The sequence below is a fragment of the Electrophorus electricus genome, chromosome 10 (assembly GCF_041902795.1).
Source record: "Electrophorus electricus isolate QZ-2024a chromosome 10, ASM4190279v1, whole genome shotgun sequence".
NCBI classification, from domain to species: domain Eukaryota; kingdom Metazoa; phylum Chordata; class Actinopteri; order Gymnotiformes; family Gymnotidae; genus Electrophorus; species Electrophorus electricus.
This window is the reverse complement of record NC_137506.1, coordinates 26,083,859-26,089,279: the sequence shown is the minus strand read 5'-3', so window position 1 is coordinate 26,089,279 and position 5,421 is coordinate 26,083,859. Positions and strand designations below refer to the sequence as shown.

The window sequence follows — 5,421 nt, the reverse complement described above, 5'->3', positions numbered from 1 at the left end:
GATCTATGAATTGTCACTGTCTGGCAACAGCTTGGAATATGCTTAGTCAAGTCTGAAGAGAAGAATTTGAATGACTGCAATAGACAACTTATATGTGTAACAACCTGTATAACCTAAAACAGCTGTGGGAGTATTTTGCATTCTGTTTTGACCAAATGGATGGGAAAAGTCATTCAAGGTCTTCTTGTTGGTGAAGACCTGAGATGGAGAATCATTTAGAGTTGTTTTTTGTTTTGAATTGTCCTCAGGGAAAGAAAGCATTATTTGTTCAGTTGCTTCTAAGCTCTCTTCACAGCTGTCCAGGCAGCCACTCTAGAAGGTTTTCTCATGATCCTTGTACCAAGATCTCTTACCTGAACACCACAGGCTAATTAAGGAATTGTAGAAAGGTGTTTCTTGGAAACCCTTATATAATGGAATGTATTTGGGGAGCCTCAATGGAATGTACAGCAGTACTGAGGCTCACGACCTGCTCCTCCTGCTAAATCACACTTAATCACAACATTCTTCTCTCTGTTCTTTCCAGGCTTCGTGTTACTGGCTCTGCTTGGAGATGGTTGCAGTCCTATCTGGTTGGACGGTCCTATCAGGTGACATGGAGAGGATCCACATCCAAACCGTGTAGACTCTCCACTGGTGTTCCACAAGGCTCAGTATTGGGTCCCCTTCTCTTCTCTTTGTATACTCGTTCTCTTGGTGATGTAATATCTTCTCATGGTTTCTCCTACCACTGCTATACCGATGACACTCAATTTTTTCTTTCTTTTCCACCATCTGACATGCAGGTCTCCAGACGTATCTCGGCATGCTTGACTGACATTGCGTCATGGATGACAGCCCACCACTTGAAGCTCAACCCCAGTAAAACTGAGCTTCTGTTCATCCCAGGTACTCCCAAATGACCTCACTGTTTCCTTTGAGAACTCCCTGATATCGCCATCCGAAGCTGCCCATAGCCTGGGCGTAACTTTGGACAACCAGTTGTTGTTTTCAACTCATGTTTCTAATCTAACCCGGTCTTGCAGATTCCTCCTTTGTAACATACGAAGGATTCAACCCTTTCTTTCACAGGAAGCTACCCAGGTGCTTGTGCAGTCTCTTGTGATCTCAAAGCTAGACTACTGCAACTTGCTACTTGCTGGTCTTCCTCTAAGAGCCACCAAACCTCTACAACTGGTCCAGAATGCAGCAGCACGACTGGTCTTCAATCTTCCGATGTTCACACATGTTACTCCAGTGCTGCGCTCCCTTCATTGGCTCCCTGTAGCTGCACGCATCAGATTTAAAACCTTGATGCTTGCTTACAAAGCCAAAAATGGACCAGCCCCTTCATACATGAGATCAATGGTCAAAGCCCGATCCGTACCTCGAGTACTTCGAACCTCAAGTATGCCTCGGCTTGAAATACCTTGCTTCAGGTCTCATGGACGACAAGCATCGAGACTATTTTCTGTCCTGGCTCCAAAATAGTAGAATGAACTCCCACTTGCTGTCCGAACAGCAGAGTCCCTTGCAGTCTTCAAACATAGACTGAAGACCCATCTATTTGCAGAATATTTAAAGGACAACTGACACTGCTCCCTTATTGACTGACTAATTTAGTACGTATTGTAGGGCACTGTTTATGTTGTTTAACAAACTCTAGCACTTATTGTTTATAGCACTTATCATTGTTTAAGATAGACCTTATGTATTTTGCACTTCTAGGTATCAGCATTCATCCCTGTATTCTACAGTATTCTAGTTCATTAGTATGTTTAATTCTAACCTACTATACTGTACTTGGATATATTCTATGAGTAAATGACAAAGCACTTTTGTAAGTCGCTCTGGATAAGAGCATCTGCTAAATGCCGTAAATATAAATGTAAATGTAATTTCTACCTTATTTTTAATTACTGAAGGTCAGAATGTGAAAATACACACAGAGCATATAGTGATATGAAACACAAGTTCCTAAAGGAAATCTTACTGATATAAATGTGTTTATGATAAACATTTAGCTAAGATTTAGCCAACAATATGCTAAGCCTTTCATAGGAAAAAGCAATGAAATCATAAATTTAGTTTGCAATTGTGATTATAATGTCTTTCCTGTCAGTGTGTGAATATGAATTTGGTAGTAATTAATGGACGAAAGGGGCAAATTATTGTAATCTCTTATTTATGCACAACACCTTTTCATTCAAATCTGTTTTTCCCCTTTCATTCCATGGTTATGTGGTCCATATTTATGATATCCTAAACATCAATTTCATATATGCAGGCATTATTAAACACTGTAATTATTACCATAACATTGCAATGTTGACAGAAAAATTGTGTATAACATGGTTATAGCCTATTATTGTTTTATATTGATAATCATTATGTTATAGCTCAAATGCCATAATTTAGTTTTGTAGAGGTTCACATATTAAATTTTGTTTCCATAGGTGAACCAAGAGGATCCTTTTTCTAAATCCCCAGATGCATCTTACCATAGTAGTATAAATAAATAAATAAATTGCATGTTACACTGTCATTTTTTTAAAGTAAGCCTGTCTTGGTTTCTTTGCATCCTGAAGTTGTAAAAGGAAAGGTCACAGAAAGGTTTAGCTCACAAGGACACACCGAACATCTACAGATTGAAGAGACTTAGAAAAGGTTGTGTTCATTTAAAGAAATTGTTTTTTTTTCTCAGCTAGCTTTGTAGATGAGACCTATTCGGATTCTTCAGAATGGGCTGTCATGATCCACTAGCCCACTACCTTTCCTTTAGTAAGCCTGAACTATCCCTTTACTCCATTCCTGACACAGTGTAAACATATGCGTCTGATATGACATGCCCCTATCATGTCAGAGTTACTGTTTTAGAATTGTGTGCCAACATGATAATATTTTGGGATTGCATACCCAGCCTAAATTTTCTTTATGATGCATATCTTATGTTGACTTTTCTCACTTTTTATTTGGGAAATATCTAACCGAATTCCTTGGCTTGGTTTGTGATTTTTTCCACGCACTGTACTTACCAAGCTTCAAAATTCTAACAGCAGCATTTTAAGCCAAACTGAATGAATAATTTAAATAGAATTTTATCTTATTTTGAATTTTGTTAATTCTGCTAATGCATCTGCAAGGCCTAATTTTTTTTTACACACTTAATATTATTTGTGAATTTATGATTAAATTATCTGTGGTGGCGGATTACCTGAATGATTGTACCTTGAGTTTGTAGCTCAGTTTCAACAAGTAAGGCTTCTGGCTGTGGATTTTTCCCTAGGAAAATGAATATTCCAGATGCTATAACCCAAACACCCACCTCCTAACATACACACACGCATGCTCCAGTGGTTGTCTCTTTCATCCATCCTTCCCTCAATCCTTGGACCTTCTGCATACTGAGGAGACTTTTATTACCATCCCTTATTAAAGTGAAATGCTCATTGCTCAAAGCTTATTAAAGTGAGGCCCCATCAAAGAGGGCAAAGTAGAGTTTATGCATGCAGCTCTCGTGAACTGGCCTCTCATTTTCCTGCTGTGGAGAGACCACAGCACTAACGTTCCAATATTGATGGAAGCAATTCTTGTTAGAGACTGCTACTTGTCTTGTATTAGGCTGCTTGTAAGGTAGGTGCTGAAACTTGCTGTAAATTAATTGTTTTAGATGGTGTTTGAGATTTTGTCATGGAAATAGTCATGCGGACAGTGTTGTCATTAGCCTACCAGAAGAAGGTATGGTTAATGTAAAATTTATTCATAGTTGCAAGCTTGTTGTTATAAGAGCCATAAATATTTTTAATTACACGTTACACAATAGGAGAGCTATTTTGTGACGCAGGCGGCTCAGAGGAAGCGAGAGGCGGGGTTGCAGGGAAGTGCTTTTTGTTATCCATAGATAATAAAGAAACAGAAGCACTAACTAAACTAAACACACAAGGTAATCCTTGAGTCAATGGCAGTGCAGCAACGTTCAACAGCAATGCTGAGGGCTCGCCAGCTAATGTGCAGTGCTGTCTGCGTGTTCCTGTGGGTTTAAATAGACACAATTAGCAAGGATAGGTGCATACAATCAATACTCCAGGGATTGGGAGCAAGGCTCGGAAGTGGAGTGATCCCTATCGCAAGTGGGCATCTCCTTCCTGCTGGCAGTTATCCCGTGACAGAACCCCCCTCCGAAGACCCTGCCAGCCTCCTGACACGTGGTCAGCCCGGTCTTCATGGAGCAGGATTCACCGGGTGCGCTCTGTGGAAGGAGGTAGTGAGGTCAGGGTCCAATACCTGGGAGGCCAGTACCCAGCTTCGTTCTTCTGGGCCATACCCCTCCCAGTCAACCAGGTATTGAAGTCTCTTCCCACTCCGATGCGAATCTAGTAGTGCACGTACCCTGTATGCCGGCCCTCCTTCAATGTCGATGGGGCGAGGCGGAGGACCTGGGGGGCGACCCTCCTCTGCAAGGGAACCCTCCACTACCGGGTCCAGGGCAGACACGTGGAAAGTCCAAGATGCCTTACTGTTTCCTGGCATACCCACACGATACGTGACATTAACTCACTCTAGTATGGTGTATGGGCCCTCATATTTTGCTTCCAGCGTCCCCGAGGGGCCTGCCCAGCCGTCTTTCATGCAAACCCACACCTGTTGTCTCAGCTCATATCGTGGAGTCTCCCCGTGTCTCATATCCACCTTCCTTTCATAGCTGGCAATTGCTTTGCGTAGGTTCTGATGCGCTTCCTCTCATACCCGCTCACTGCATCGGCACCACTTCTCCACGGCTGGCTGGTCAGGATGTGGGCGCATTCCATGGATAAAGCACTGGCTGATACCCTAAAGCACACTCAATCGGTGTCAGCCTCATGCCAGAATGGCGTAGTGAATTTTGAGCATATTCTGAGAAAGGTACTCCGGGTTTTGGGTGCTGATGACTATATAAACGTAAGAACGTACCCAGTTCTTGATTAATTCTTTCCACCTGTCCATTGGCCTGGGGCTGGTATCCAGATGTAAGGCTGACTGTAAGGCTGACCATGATGTTCAGCTTTCCCAGCAGCTCCCTCCAGACTCTGGACGTGAACTGTGTGTCCTGATCCAAAACAATGTCTTCTGGCAGTCCAAACTACCAAAATATGTGGTGGAAGAGCTGATCAGCCATCTCCCAGGCCATAGTTAGTCCTTTTAACAGGACAAATCTCACCATCTTTGAGAATCGGTCTGTGATCACCAATATGACTGTGTTCTTCTCCGAGATTGGCAGGCCTGTAACAAAGTCTATAGCAATGTGCAACCAAGGACATAGAGAACTGGGTAAGGGCATCAGATTATCTGCAGGTGGGGTGTGCGGTATCTTGCTGCGGCCACACTCTGCACAAGATGCCACGTATTTTATGATCTCACTATGCATGGTGGGCCACCAATACCGAGCACTCAGGAGTTGGACCG

At 42.5% G+C, this 5,421-nt stretch overlaps 1 long non-coding RNA gene across 1 annotated transcript; it reads left to right on the top strand.

Annotated features, from left to right (window-relative positions):
* The first annotated feature begins 523 nt into the window (after positions 1 to 523).
* LOC145659339 (uncharacterized) lies at positions 524 to 1,398 on the top strand. Its single transcript, XR_014125456.1, has 3 exons — positions 524 to 660; positions 786 to 888; positions 1,072 to 1,398. It is a non-coding gene; the product is annotated as an uncharacterized LOC145659339 (long non-coding RNA).
* The last annotated feature ends 4,023 nt before the right edge of the window (positions 1,399 to 5,421 follow it).